Genomic DNA, 16,489 nt, shown 5'->3' with positions numbered 1-16,489 from the left:
TTGCCAACAAAAAATTTAGATCAATTCTACCTTCTGAAAATGTAAACAACAAGAACAAAAAAAAAAAAAAAATTAGTAAACAAAATTAAATAAAAATAGCATTGAACATCAAATTTACAATTTTTTATTTTAAAAATTGCCCATCCAACCCTTTGAATATTAAATCTAATTCTTTGTTTTTTTAACGTTTTTCTACTTTTTCCGTTTTTTTAAAAAAATTTTTTCCATATTTTTAATAATTTCTGTTTTTTAAATTATTTCTGTATTTTAAATTTTTTCTGATTTTCTAATTCTTTCTGTATTTTTAATAGAATAAAAAAAAATATTTTTATAAAGAAAATATCAGTAAATAAAGAAAAGAAAATAATGAAGAACGTAAATAAACAGATAAAAAGAAGAAAATTAAAGAAAAAATTTTTAAAAAACGAAGAAAATAAATAAATGAAATAAGGAAAATAGAAAAAAAATAAAATAGGGAAAATAAATAAAGTGGAGTAAATAAAAAAATAAAGAAAATAGAAAAAATAAATATAAAAAAAAATAAGGAATACAAATAAAAAGGACAATAAAAAAAAATAAGTAAATTAAGGGCTGTATAATTTATCAAATAAAAAAAATAAGTAAAATAAAAAATGAAAGAAGGAAAATAAAGAAATTAAATTAAAAATAAAATAAGGAAAACAGAGAAAATAAATAAAGAAAATAGAGAAAAAAATGAAAAATAAATTAAAGAAAATAGAAAAACAAAAAATAAATTAAAGAAAATAGAAAAAAATAAAGAAATGCTATAAAGAAAAAAAAATAAAGAAAAAAAATACTAAAAAGAAAATAATGAATTAGAAATAAATAAAATAAAAATTAAATTCAATGGAAAAATGAAATAATCTACAAATTGGAGACAAAGAGATGAAAAAGAATAATTAATAGAAAGAAAATATAAAAAATAAATTATAAACATTTTTTTTTCTAAATAAAATGAAAATATTGTTGAATTGAAATTGAAGCGAGACGAATGATATTTGAATCGATTGAGTATATTGGCTGCTGTTAGGATAAAGCCTTTGAATGGTCAACAGAACCCCAGAGCATTAAATCAAGTCTTAGCCGCAGATCCAATTATCAAATTGTCCAGCATCGTCTGGCACTTGAGCCTATAGTTGTACAACCCTGAAGAAGTTACACGAGACACCAGGGCAGCCAAGTAGTATGCACCCAAGTACCGAGAGGGACAACAAACTTAAGGGTAGCAATAGATTTTAGCGACAAAACCGCGTAAGACAGCACGACACATCGGGTCTCAAGATTTATCACTTACATTTCCATCTCTTGAAAATCTCTCCATATATTTCACATTAATCTAATTATAGATTTTCCAAATTGCACATTTTGTGCATTAGTCATTTTTTTTTTATTTTTTTATTTATTTTATTATTTTTTTTATTATTATTTTATTATTATTTAATCAAATTTTATTGAAATTTTTCAAATTAAATTTTTTTGAAAATCTTAATTTTTCATACAACCAACAATTCTGTAGAATTAATTATTTTTATAAAGTTTAATTGAATTTTCTTCTGAAATTATTTTTAATTTATTATAAAAATTTTGCAAATAGTGAATTTTTTAAATAAAAATTTTTAAACTACAAATTTATTTATATGAATTTTATTATTTTCTTTCTACTTTTATTATAATACGATTTTAATTCGAGAAAATTCGAGAATTTTTTACAGAAAAAAATTTCTGCTAATTATAAATTTTCCGCTTATAAATTTTTCGATTATAAATTTATTCTCATGGCGAAAAATTTTAATTTACATTTTTGATATTTTTATTATATTATAAAATTCCCTTTTAAAAAACTTCAGACAATTGTTAATTGTTAATAAAAAATTTTGAATCTATTCTAATTTTTTTAATTTTAATTTTCAAACATTACTTCACAGTCATTAAAAAATTCTATTTTCGTCTTTTAATATTTTTGTTATATTTTTTTTTTTTGATAGAAAAAAATTTTTTTTTGTCAAATTAATAAAAAAAAACCAATTTCCGCCTACAGATGAAATTTTGTTTCCCATTCTTCACCCATAAGTTGAGAATTTTATTTATCTTTTTTAAGAGGGGAAATAGTATTCAGTCGACGGATATATAACTCGGGTGATATGAAGATTGCCTTCAAGTTTGATGTTACGGAGGTTTCCGGATGGCCTCTCAAGTTGAATCAAATCTGCGTCAAAGAAAGAGGCGACGAATCGTAAAATAAAACACGAGAGGCAGCAAAGTCCCTCGTAAAGAGCATCAACACAATTCTGAATTCGCGTATACACTTCATGTCGAACATTGTTTCGGCTATAAAAATAAAAAAAAAACTTAGTAAACTCATCCACAAACTGTTCAGGAAAAAACATCATTAAACATTACGCAAAAACTTTAATGCCACAAACTTTTCTGTAACGACTCTCTTTCTCTCTTTTTTATAAGTCGAATTACAAATTCCGGGGAAGTTTTTTTTTTATTTACGTGTATAAGAAATGAATAAAAAAAGTCTTTCTAATTTGAATTGAAAATCGATTATTTTATATTCGTTATTATTAATATTTTTGTATCTATATTTTGTGAATGTTTTGTAAATATTTTTAGAAATGTTTTAATAAATCTTTTTATATATTTTATTTATTTATTTATTTATTTAAGAAAAAATAATTATAATTTATTATAATAAGAAATAAATAGATAAATAAATAAATAAAAAAAAAGAAATATAAAATAAATAATAAATGAAAAAAATATGTAAGCAAATAAATAAATAAACGAAAAAAGACATAATAAATAAAATAAATTATTAAAATAAATAAAGAAAAAAAATAATAATACTTGTAGTAAATAGTAAATGAATATAAAAATAGATAAATAATAATTAAAAGAGAAAAAAATAGAAGAGAGTAATTAAAATATATTAAAAACGCTAAGCTTTAAAGCGCACACACATATATTAAAAACTTTTTGAGTCAATTAACGCTTTTCTAAGGGGGATTTTTAATTGGGAAAAAATAATCTTTGGAAAAAAAGATTTGAAAAGATTTTCTATTCATATAGATGAATATTCCCTGTAATGTTATCTAGGTAGAATTTTTTTCTTTCTTTCTTTCTTCTTCTGCTCCTGTTTTTTTTTTCAAATTTTGATGAAAGAAGATAACACAGTGTAATGACAAGTGAAAAACTTATTTAAAAAGGAAACGAGAAAGGATCACTCGCAACTTATAATTATCGCAATTAAACTAAGTGTGTGCGATGCTTTAACTGCCTTCGCAGCTCGAGCGTGAAGTTGTTCCGAGAGGGTAAAGAGTGTGGGTCTCGTTGCGGTTTCCCTTTGGAAACAAAAGTTTTTTTTTATTTTATTTTTTTTTTTACTTTGCTTGCCACTATACTTGCGTTTTAGTCGTGACCTTACTTTCTAAAAAAGTTGGAATTACGCGGAAAGTGTGAGACTGTTTTTTTTTCTTTCCTTTTTTTTAATACATTCTTTCAGTTTACTCGACACGACTTGTCACAAGGCTCGTTACGAAAAAAGAGTGTTAAAAGAGAAAGAGAGAGAGAGAAAGAAATAGTCACAAGTCAAGAGACGAGATGGAAATTTTTCAAAGATAAGAACAAGTGGAAAATTTAAGCGAGGTGAAAAAAATCTTTGAACTGTAAAATTAAAAAAAAAATTGTATGTGAGGAAGAGAAGGTGTGTAAAAATAACTGATAGTCGCAAACGAAGCTTTTTTTCGGTATCTTTTCCTACACTCTGTTGCTTAATAATAAATAAAAGAAATGATGGAAAGAAAAAATAAGGAATAGATAAATATAGGACTAAGAGTAGAAAATAAGAGAAAATAAAAGATTAACAAAAAACGAAAAAAAAATTGAGAAAACAAATAGACAACAAATAGAAAATAAAATAAAAAAGAAACTGAAGGAAAACAAAAATGAAGAAAAAAAAGAAAAAACAAAAAAAAAAACAAAAAAATAAGAAAGAAAAATAAAAAAAGAGATGAAAAACAAAACAATAACAAATAAAGATAGCAAATGAAAAACAAAGTAGAATAAAAAAAAGAACAAAAAGAAATAAAAAAATTTTAACAACAAAAAATTTAAAAAAGAAAAAAAGCAACTAAAAAGAAAATTAAAATAAACAAAAAAAATTTAATAAAAATAGAAATAGAAAAACTGCAACAAAAAAATTGAAAGAAAACAATAAAGAAAGAAAAACAAAAAGAAACTAAAAAAAGCAAAATAAAAAAATAAATGAAAAAAGAAAAAAAAGGAGATAGAATAAAAAAAGAAAAAAATAATTAAAAAAATAAAACAACAAAAAAACAAAAAAAGGAAAAAATACTAAAAAGAAAATGAAAACATATTAAAAAATTCAATAAAAAAGGAAAATAGAAAAAATAAATACAAAAAAAAATTTAAAGAAAACAATGAAGAAAGAAAAACAAAAAAGAACTAAAAAAAAATAAATTAAAGAAATTAATGAAAAGAGCAAATAAAAAAAGAAAAAAATAATTAAAAACATAAAATACAACAAAAAAAGCAACTAAAAAGAAACTGAAAACAAATAAAAAAATTTAATAAAAAAAAGAAAATAAAAAAAATAAATACCAAAAAAAATTCAAAAAAAACAATAAAGAAAGAAAAACAAAAAAGAACTAAGAAAACAAAAAAAATTTTTTAAATTCAATAAAAAGATTTGACCAAAAAAGATTAAAAGAAAACAAAAAAGAAAGAAAAATAAAATAGAACAAAAAGAAACTAAAAAGGAAATGAAAAGAAGTAAAAAAATTTTAAAAAACAAATAAGAAACAAAATAAAATCAAAAGAAAGATAAATAAAAAAATTTCAACAACAAAAATTCAAAAAAGAAAAAAAGCAACTAAACAGAAAGTTAAAACAAATAAATAAATAAAAAACCGGCAACAAAAGAATCAAATGAAAACAATAAAGAAAGACAATTAAAAAAGAACTAAAAAAACAAATTTAAAAAACAAATGAAAAAAGCAAATAAAAAAATAAAAGAATAAATACAAAAAAATTTAAAGAAAACAATAAATAAAGAAAAACAAAAAAGAATTAAAAAACAAAAAAAAAATTAAAGAAATTAATGAAAAGAGCAAATAAAAGAAAACAAAATAATTAAAATAATAAAATACAACAAAAAAAAGCAACAAAAAAGAAACTGAAAACGAATAATAAAATTTAATAAAAAGAGAAATAAAAAAGAAAAATAAAAAAAAAATTAGAAAAATAAAATACAACAACAAATGAAACTTAAAAGGAAACGCAAAGAAGTCAAAAAATTTAAAAAGCAAATAAAAAACAAAAAAGAAAGAAAAAACAAATCAAAAAATAAAAAAAAAACCAAAAAAACTTTTAAAAAAACAAAAAAGAGAGAAAAAGCAAAAAAAAAAGTTAAGAAACAAAACAAAAACAAATAAAATATAAAATAAAACAAAAAAATGAAAAGTAAACAAAAAAGAAATAAAAACCGAAAAAGAGTTAAGAAACAAAGCAAATACAAATAAAAAAGGATATTGAAAAATATAATGGAGAACAAAAAAGAATAAAAAAAAACAAAGAAATAAACCAAAAAAACAAAAATGTAAACAGATAGAAAAATACACAAAAAAACAAAAAAAAGTAAAGTAAAAATACCAATTAAAAAACAAAAATGAAAAAGAATAAAAATAAATGAAAACCAGAAAAAAATAAAATAAACAGAAAGAAAGAAAAAATCACCAAAAAAATAAAAACAAATGTTTTAAAAGAATATCCAAAATAAAACAAATATTTTAAAAGAATATCCAAGGAATTTGTAAACAGATTCCTAAAAATGAAAAGAAAGAGCAAACAAAAAGAAAAGAGAAAATTAAAACCAAAAGAAGGTAAAAAAAAATAATTTGAAACCAACTGGCAACAACAAGAAAAAGAATAGTACATAACATACGTGTATAAACAAACGCCAATAAAAAAACCAAAGTATAAAAAAAAATACGGCGAAAAAGTTTAAAGTAAAGAAAAATGTGAAAAAATTAAGAGCACGATGAAGAGAAATAAAAAAAGAAAGAAAGAACTTTCTTCCTGCATTATTTCAACATGAAATGCGTTTTCGCGTTTGCCGCTCTGTATTTTTTTTTTTTGTTTTTGTTCTTTATGTGCCAACTATTTTAAAGCCCCCTCAAAGTTTTACAATTTTCTTTTACTGTAAATTGGCGAGCTTCTCTTTTCCTCGATACCTCTAACTGGAAATAACAGAAAAGCCGCTTTTTTCTCAACGAGCAATGAAATTGAGAGGAAAAAACATGAAATGTATACACCTATATATATGTATTCTTGCGATAAAAACACTTAAGACGATAAAAAAAGAGAAGAATACATACATCAATTTATGTATATATTCGATTGCAAATTAAGATAAGATAATTATTGAGAATGTGATTCATAAGTGATGAATTAATAATAATAATAATAAGAAAAGAAAAACACATTTAAAAACATTGATAAAATGGAGTATTTTTATCTTCGTGAAAAATAAGAATTTGGGAAAACAAATATTCTTTTAATTTTTTGACTGGTTGTAAAATTATTATTCACGGTTTTTGTATAGTTATTATTAATTATTACTTATTATTTATTATTAATTAATTATTTTTTTTACTATTTATTTTACTATTTAATTATTATTAATTATTACCTATTATTCTATTTATTTTTATTCAGAATTAATCAGGAAAATTTGAATTATTATTAATTATTTTTTTACTATTTATTTATCATTTTGAATAGGTTTATTTAAAAATAAGTAACTTCTCGCCCTTCGTGAAATTCAACGAAAAAAAAATTTTTCAAGCGAAAAAATCCAGGGACTTTGCAAGTAACTGGAAAAACTAGTCAGAGCCTTGCTAGAGCCCTGATAGAGGCAAGATTTTTTCGTTTTTTAAATTAACTTCTGTTTCCTTCCTTATTTCTTTATATCTCATTTTCTTTACTTTCTAAAACTTACACTATTTACTTTTAACTGTTTCAAGAAAGAAGAAAGGAAACGAATAAATAGGGCTTTAAAAAGGTCCTGGATAGTTTTCCTAATTAGAGATAGGAAAATAACAAATCTTGGCTGGTAAATAGGAAAACTGGTCAAATCCTTGTTAGAGCCCCAATTAAAATTGGAATTGGTAAGAGTTTTTTCTAGTTTTCGGCTATTTACTATCCAGCCCCCGGTTAGCGCCCTATTTCATTTAGGTAACTCTAATCAAAATATTTTTTAAAGTCCTGTTTAGTTTTTATTTTTTTACTAACCAGCGCCTTGTTAGAGCCCTTTTTAGCCATATTAGCCCTAGAATAGCCAATTCTAATCAAAATAAGGAATTATCAAGGATTTGACTAGTTTTTGTCAAGATCCAACTAGTTTTACGCCAACTACTGTCCAGAGCCCCATTTGAAATAATACAACTAAACTGGGTCAATTTCCACACACTTTGCGAGAAAAATTTACTGTAAGTTCAAAAAAAAAAAAAAAATACGGAGAGAAATAAAGTACCCTATATAGAATGTTACTTGGGAAAAAAAAGAATATCCTTAGAAGTTGAGGCAGCATTATGGCTCTCTGTAAATCCTCAAAGAGGCTTCGAAAGCTCCCCAATAATAATGTTTACCAGCGTTATAAAAGAAAGGATCGACTGTGCAATGAAACGACAAAGTAAAGTCCGAGATGTGCAATATTCCTTTTTCTGCAATTTCCACTTTTACTGTCTTACTGTAAGTAGACATTGTAACATTTTCCAGCGAAAGCTCCGCAGAAAGAAATTGGCGGATTTACTTCCACGAAATGACAAATTCAAGATTTTAGGAAATGTTTCATTAAATGCTCTTTTTGTCCTTGTGAATAAAAAAATATACTTTTTTTGAATGAATAAAAAATAGAGAAAATGAGAAAGAAGGAAACGAGTAAGTTCTTCAAAAGGGCCCTGGATAGTTTTTCTATTTACTTCCAATTTTGAGAAATAAAGAAGCAAACTAATAAATAGGGCTTCAAGAAGGTCCTGGCTAGTTTTCCTATTTTTCCAAATTTTCAAGGCTTTCAGAAGATAAACCAGGGGAGAAATTAGGAAAACTATCCAGAACCTTTTTGAAGCCCCAGGGCTTCAAAAGGGCCCTGGATAGTTTTCCTGTTTACTTCCAATTTTGAGAAATAAAGAAGCAAACTAATAAATAGGGCTTCAAGAAGGTCCTGACTAGTTTTCCTATTTTTACAAATTTTCAAGGCTTTTAGAAGGTGAACCAGAGGAGAAATTAGGAAAACTATCCAGGACCTTTTTAAAGCCCTATTTATTCGTTTCCTTCCTTCTTTCTTAAAAAACTTAAAAATAAATAGTAAAAGTTTTACGAAGTAAAGAAAATAAGAAAAGAAAGAAATAAGAACAGAAACAGAAGTTAATTTCAAAAACGAAAGAATCTTGCCCCTAACAGGGCTCTAGCAAGGCTCTGACTAGTTTTTCCATTTTCTTGCAAAATCCCTGGACTTTTTCGCTGGAAAAAATTTTTTTTCGGTGAATTTCACGAAGGGCGAGAATAAAGAAGAAGAGTCCATTGGCGTTTACAATTTCCTAGCAATTTCCTGGGGCTGCTTTTCACGTGAACTTTTGAACTCACACCACTAGTCACCTCTCGCTGTAAAATATCTGCTAAGTAGTCGCGCACCAGGATGCGAGGGGTTAACATTATAAATGGTCACTTGCAAATATTCCCTCGCATTGTGGTCAGATGTGTCCTTTATAATACACGTTTATATTTCTACAAAACGATCCCTAAAAGTTCTATTTTTACCACCTGAATAGCAAACTAGTCAAACTATCCTTTTGTCACCAAGATTTTATTTTTTCGTTCTAGAGAAAATGAAAAATAAATAAATTTGAACTGCGAGGCAAAGTTTTAACATAATTTTTTATTTAGGACTATTATTTTTATAATTTTTTTTTTTTTTTTTATTGCAATATTTATTTGTAATTATGTATTTGGTTTTATTTAGTAATTATTTAATAATATTAGTTATTCTTTGTTTGTTTGTTTAATTATTATTATTGTATTTATTGAAACTATTACTCGGTTAAATTTTAATAATAAAATTTATTTATTTATTACATTTATTTTTAACTATTATTATTAAATAATTAATTAATTTTGTATTGTTTATTTTTTAATTAATAATTTAAGTTTGTTTTTCTTTCTCTTTCGTCTGTTTTTTTAATAAATTATTTATTAATTAATAATTTAAGTTTGTTTTTCTTTCTCTTTCGTCTGTTTTTTTAATAAATTATTTATAAATTAATTAGTACATCTATTGTCAAAAATTACTTTTTGAAATTTTTTTTCTAAAGAAAAATAAAAATTTCCTTCTTCCTTTGCGAAAGTAATAAAAGAAATAGCGGCAGTGATTTCGTTGAATGAACGAATCGTTGTAGGGGGGGGGGTGGAAGGGGACAAAATTTATTCATCGTCCCTCGAGAATATTTTGGGACAAAATTTCCCCGGTTCATTAAGTAGGCTTCGAACGACATCTCTTGAATAATGTGGGAACTTTTCTAGTTGTGCGCAAGCGCGCAACGATTACCGAAAGGACCACTCAATGCAAATTACGTCGATAAGAAGGACTCCTGTTTGTTGATCTTATGACGTTAGAAATTCACGTTCGACACTTCGTCAGGAAAAAAAAGAAAGAAGAACTCGATAAAAAAAACTCAGAAAAAAATTCTAAAAAAAAATCTTGCAAAAAAATGAGAAAAAAATGGAAAAATTAAAAAAAAAAGAAGAAAGTAAAAAATAAGAAAAAGAAGAAAAAATTAAAAAATAAAAGAAAAAGAAGAAAAAAGAAAAAAGAAGAAAAAAAAAGAAACCAAAGAACTAAAAAAAGCAAAAAAAACAGAGAGAAAAATAAACTTAAACTCCTAAGGCAAAAAACACAACAAACGCTAAAGAAGATAAAATCTAAAATTAATAAGTTAGAAAATTGGTTTTTTTTAGTTAAAAAAACAAGAAAAAAATTTTCAAAAATACTCCTAATGCATTATTTTACTTACACGCCTTACTGGTTGCATTATGTAGGCGCAAAATTGCGATTATAGTCAGACAATTATTTTTTTTATTTTCACATTAGGAAGAAATCTGGTTTTAAGTAGAAAAAGTCGATTATAGTCAGACAATTATTTTTTATATGCAAAAGAAGTCTAAAATTCAGTAGAAAAAGCGACTATAGACAGACAGTAATTTTTTATTTTTATATTTCGAAGAAATTTTGGTTTGAAGTTTGAAAAAAACGATTTTGTACGGACAATTATTTTTTTTGTATGTAGAAAAATATAATTTAAGTAGAAAAGACGATTATAGACAGACATTTATATTTTATTTTAATATTTCGAAAGAAAATCTTGTTTTAAGTAGAAAAAGTCGATTATAGTCAGATAATTATTTTTTGTATATAATTGAAATTTAATTTTCAGTAGAAAAGGCGATTATAGACAGACAAGTATAATTTTTTATTTTTATGTTTTAAAAAAATTCTGGTTTGAAGCAGAAAAAAACGATTTTGGACGGACAATTAATTTTTATATATGTAGAAAAGTATAATTTTAAGTGTAGAAGATAATTGTTATTAGAAAATTATTTTTTCTTCTTATATTTAGCAAAAAACCAGTTTTTAAGTAGAAAAATAAGATTCTAGTCAGACAATTATACTAATATTTAGTGGAAACCTGGTTTCAAGTAGAAAAAGTCCATTATAGTCAGACAATTATTTTAATATTTACAGGAAAACTGTTTCTAGTAGAAGAAGGCAATTGTAGTCAGACAATTATTTTTAATTTCTGTATTTAGAAGAAGTGTGTATTTCAGTAGAAAAATGCGATTAAAGTCAGACAGTATTTTCGTCATGTGTAAAAAAATTCAATTTGAAGTAGAGAAGTCGATTATAGTCAGATAATTATTTTTTATATATAATCGAAATCTAATTTTCAGTAGAAAAGGCGATTATAGGCAGACAGTTATTTCTTATTTTTATATTTCAAGAAAAATCAGGTTTCCAGCAGAAAAAGACGTTTATAGTCTGACAATTATTTTTTATATACAAAAAATTCTAATTTTCAGTAGAAATGGCGATTATAGACAGAAAAGAATTTTTTTTTTCTATATTTCGAAGAAATTTATACGAACAATTATTTTTTTATATGTAGAAAAATATAATTTTAAGTAGAAAAAAACAATTTGTAGGGACAATTATTTTTTTATATGAAGAAAAATATAATTTTAAATTTTTAAGTAGAAAAGGGGATTATAGACAGACATTAATTTTTTATTTCTAGAAAAATATAATTTTTAGTACAGAAGATAATTGTAATAAGCAAATAATTTTTACTATTTATATTTAGAAAATAACCCAGTTTTTAAGTAGAATAATAAGATTTTAGTCAGACAATTATGTTAATATTTAATTGAAACTTGTTTTCGAGTAGAAAAAGACGATTTCAGTCAGACAATTATTTTTAATTTTTGTATTTAGAAGAAGCTTGGATTTAAGTAGTAAAAGACGACTATAGTTAGACGATAATTTATAATGAGTAAATAAAGTATTTAGAAGAAGTTTATATTTCAGTAGAAAAATACCTTTATAGTCAGACAATATTTTCTTTATATGAAAAAAAAATTAATTTTAAGTAGAAAAGTCGATTATAGTCAGACAATTATTTTTTATTTTTATATTCAAATGAAACCTAGTTTCGAGTAGAAGATAATTGTAATCAGAAAATTATTTTTCTTATAATTATATTTAGAAAAAAAACAGTTTTTAAGTAGAATAATAAGATTTTAGTCAGACAATTATGTTAATATTTAGTGGAAACTTATTTTCAAGTAGAAAAGTTAATTTTAGTTAGACAATAATTTTTAATTTCTGTATTTAGAAGAAGCTTGGATTTAAGAAGAAAAATACGACTACAGTTAGACGATATAATTTATTATGAGTAAAAGTATTTAGAAGAAGTTTGGATTTCAGTAGAAAAATGCCTTTATAATCAGATAATATTTTCTTTATGTGTAAAAAAATTAATTTTGAGTAGTTTCGAGTAGAAAATGTCGATTTTAGTCGGACAATTATTTTTAATTCCTGTGCTTTTAAGAAACTAGGATTCAAGTAGAAAAATTCGATTATAGTCAGACAATTAATTTTTATCTGCAAAAGAAATTTATTTTTACTTAAAAAAATGCTATTGTAGTGAGACAATTAATTTTTATGTGTAAAATAAAATTTATTTTTCATAGAAAAATTCGATTATAGTCAGACAGTTTTTTTTATCAGTAAAAGAAAAATTAATTTTCAGTAGAAAAGTCGATTATAGTCAGACAGTTTTTTTTATCAGTAAAAGAAAAATTAATTTTCAGTAGAAAAGTCGATTATAGTCAGACAATTATTTTTTATTTTTATATTCAAATGAAACCTAGTTTCGAGTAGAAGAATTTTGTTCAGGCAATTAATTTTATTTTTATAGAAAAAACATGATTTTAAGGAGAATAGGAGGATATAGTCAGACAACTCTTTTATACATTCGTAACAAAGAGAAGAAATAATTTCAAGTAAATAAGGACAGTAAGAGATTTTTTTTTCAAATGCAGAGAAAAAGTTATTTTATAATTAGTTTAAGGGAAAAAAAACCCGATTTTAAGTAGTGAAAGCCATTGTAGTCAGACATTTTTTCAATTTTTGTTACGTAAAAGAATGATTGTGTTATTTTTTTATAATTCCTAAAATCGAGAAAAAATTCATGAAATTAAAATTTTCATTATGAAAAGTAGAAATATTTTTCTGCATACTCTCGCTATCTAGAAAATCTCGAAATATTTTTTACCCCTCTTCTTCTTTTTCTTTCTTTATTGTCCACTGTTTTTTTTTTTTTTTTTTTTTTTTTTTTTTTTTTGTCACAAACAAATATTGGTCAAATCGCATATTTTCATTATCGATGAAAAATTCAAATGAAATGTTTCGAAGAAAATAGAATATTGAAACAATACCATTAACCGCACACTGCATGAAATCTCATTTCAACGAATGAAAAATATGCGCAAAAATTATCCACAAAATTGGCATTCTTTCGTACATATATTCTTCTTTTTTTTTATTTCTTTTTTTAAAAGTGATGCCTCTCGAATGGTTTTTATAAGCTAGAATAAAATTTAGCTCATACAAAAAAGTGTCCACTCTTAAGTCTTCCTATTGTCATATACATATATATTTTTATTCTCTTAAAAAAAAAAAAATCAACATTCCTTTCAAAAGAACACTAAGTGGACAGATTACAATCAAAAAGAGTATAAATCCGAAGCGATATTGCATTTAATGTTGTCAACAGGACGCCATATGGAAACGAGCCAAAAGAGAGTAAGAGAGAGAGAGAAAGAGAGAGAGAGAGAGAGAAAAAAAGCATTGAACGTCTCTGACGAGCGCAGGTTCTTTTTTAATTGAAAATTCAAGTGCCCTTGCAATCTTAATTAAGGGTTGGAAATTTTCAGCTCGATCGATTGAACAAACGAGTGCACAGAACCAACGTTCGTTGCTACTATCGAGACCGTCGGCCAATGGTCACTCGCTCTTCACACTTTACATGGCTATTTCTATAGATATACAATATGCTATCCTCCCTCTCTCCCTCCCCCCCTTGCCCCGGATTTCAACTCACTCCCTCCCCCCTTTTATCCAAAATTCTCTCTCTTCTTCGTCACTCTCTGCTTTTCACCATTCTCCTCTGCCACACCATATACACAATCCTAGTCATGCCAACCAGCTTTCAACCAGCAACTGAATTTTTCATACGATCTACGCTCAACAGAAGCTTTCTTCATCTATATATCAGATATTGTAACTTTAACAGGAGTTTTATTCCTGGTTGGAGGTTTTTTTTTGCATTATCTCCTCTCTCTCTCTCTCTCTGACAGTTTTTTTTTTAAATGTAAATTGAAGGGGAAAAAAAGTATTTCAAGGGCAAAGTATAGTTGTAACATTAGTAGTGTGACACTACTTTTATATTATAGTCACATCACTAAAATATTACTGTAATAAAATAAAAAATGTCTGACTAGGTAAAAATAAATTTTATTTGACACAAAAAATAATTGTCTGACTACAATCGCATTTTTCTAAGTAAAAATTAATTTCTTTAACAGTTAAAAATTAATTGTCTGACTATGATCGAATTTTTCTACTTAAATCCTAGTTTCTTGTAAGCACAGAAATTAAAAATATAATTGATTTACAATTATTTTTTAAAATTGTTTCAATTATTTTTTAAAATTGTTTTAATTATTTTTGATCAATTATTTAAAAAAAATATAATTGAAGGGGAAAAAAAGTATTTCAAGGGCAAAGTAGTTGTAACATTAGACGATAATTAAAATTATTGACATTTTCCATTTAGAGTAAAGGAAGAAATATTAAAATAAAAAATGTCTGTTCATAATCGCTGTTTATTACTTAGAATCATGTTTTTCCTATAAATATATAAAAATAAAATTGAATGTCTGACTTTAAAGGTTTCTATTCTACTCAAAGTGAGGACTGTACTATTATAAAAATAATACTGTACTATATAAAAATAAGAAACAAACGTCTGACAATGATAGACCTTTACTACTTAGAATCAACTTTCTTTTAATTTTTTTTATACAATTTATTGTCATTATCATAAAATAATAGAAAATAATTGTCTGACTACAATCGCACTTTTCTACTGAAAATTAGGTTTCTTTTTAATATAAAATTAAAGAATAATTGTCTGACCATAATCGACTTTTCTACTGAAAATAAATTTTTCTTTTACTGATAAAAAAACTGTCTGACTATAACCACATTTTTCTCCGTAAAAATAAATTTTATTTTACACATAAAAATTAATTGTCTGACTACAATAGCATTTGGTAGGTGGTCACTTCTTCTAAAAAATATTTTCTAATCCTTTTTGTCTAAAAAAGCGGTATCTAATGAAATCTGTTTTCTAAAAAAAGTTTTTCTAACAAGTTTTGATTTCTAAAAAAAAATTTTCTAAGAAGTTATGATTTCTAATATTTATTTGCCGAAAATTTTAAAATTTCCATAATTTTGTTAAAAGCTAGAAAATTGTTTTTAAAAAAACTAAGATTAAGAAATAAAAATTATTTTGCATATTTTCTGTTTCTCAATCATAATTTTGTTTATAAAATTATAAGTTTCTTTTTTAAAAAAAGAAAAAGTTTTTAATAAAATTACTATTTTTTATCACAATTTATTAACAAAATCCTATTTTTCTTGGAAAAAAAATAATAATTTGCATCATTTTTATACTGAAAGTTCCAAAATTAATTTATTTATAAAACACTTTTACAGAAAATTTGAAATATCTTTAGGAAAAAAATCCCTATAATTTCTATTTCTTAATTACGATTTTTAACTTCATTTTTAACTTTTTTTAAAGTTTAGTTAAAAAATTTGCATAATTTCTATTTTTTATTATAATTTTTTAACGAAATCTTAAGTATTTATTTTTAAAGAATTAAAAAATTTTCGTAAATTTTATTTTCTAATCATATACGTATTAGTCGTCATTACAAAAATTGAATATTGTTAGAAATTTTTTTTTTTGAAAATTGTCTTTATAAGAAAAAGAAATTTTTAGACAATGACCTTTATTAGAAGAAAGAAAATTAGAAAATCACCTTCATTAGAAAAAAGTTTTTTAGAAATTCACCTTTATTAGAAAAAAAATTTTTAGAAAATAAAAAATTAGAAAATACGTTTTAGAAGAACTGTACCCCAATCTAGCATTTTTTTAAGTAAAAATAAATTTTTTTTGCAGATAAAAATTAATTGTCTGACTATAATCGAATTTTTCTACTTGAATTCTAGTTTCTTGAAAGCACAGGAATTAAAAATAATTGTCCGACTAAAATCGTCATTTTCTACTCGAATCTATGTTTCATTTAAATTTACAAATAAAAAATAATTGTTTTACTATAGATATAATATAATTTTCACTATATATACTATACACTATACTTAAAATTATATTTTACCACATATAAAAAACATAATTGTCCGTCAAAAATCGTTACTTTTTACTTCAAACCAAAATTTTTTAAAAATATAAAAATAAAAAATTACTTGTCTGTCTATTATCGCCTTTTCTACTAAAAATTAGATTTTTTGTAAATAAAAAATAATTGTCTGACTATAAACGACTTTTTCTAGTTCAAACCAAAATTTCATAGAAGTATAAAAATAAAAAATAACTATCGATCTATAATTGCCTTTTCTACTGAAAATTAAATTTTTGTTGCCTATAAAAAATAATTGTCTAATTATAGTCGATTTTTTCTACTTGAAACCAGATTTTCTTCCTAATGTGATATTAAAAAAAAATTGTCTGACTACAATCGA

At 23.9% G+C, this 16,489-nt stretch overlaps 1 long non-coding RNA gene across 1 annotated transcript in view; it reads right to left on the bottom strand.

Moving 5' to 3' along the window:
- Positions 1–1,976: 1,976 nt before the first annotated feature.
- LOC122511585 overlaps positions 1,977–16,489 on the bottom strand; it is an 86,554-nt gene continuing 72,041 nt past the window's right edge. The window contains exon 4 of the long non-coding RNA XR_006302534.1: positions 1,977–2,349. This is a non-coding gene — a long non-coding RNA (uncharacterized LOC122511585). The remainder of the gene's footprint in view (positions 2,350–16,489) is intronic.

This window comes from Leptopilina heterotoma, unplaced genomic scaffold (assembly GCF_015476425.1).
Source record: "Leptopilina heterotoma isolate Lh14 unplaced genomic scaffold, ASM1547642v1 Lhet_88, whole genome shotgun sequence".
Lineage (NCBI taxonomy): Eukaryota > Metazoa > Arthropoda > Insecta > Hymenoptera > Figitidae > Leptopilina > Leptopilina heterotoma.
This window is presented reverse-complemented; position numbering and strand designations above follow the sequence as displayed.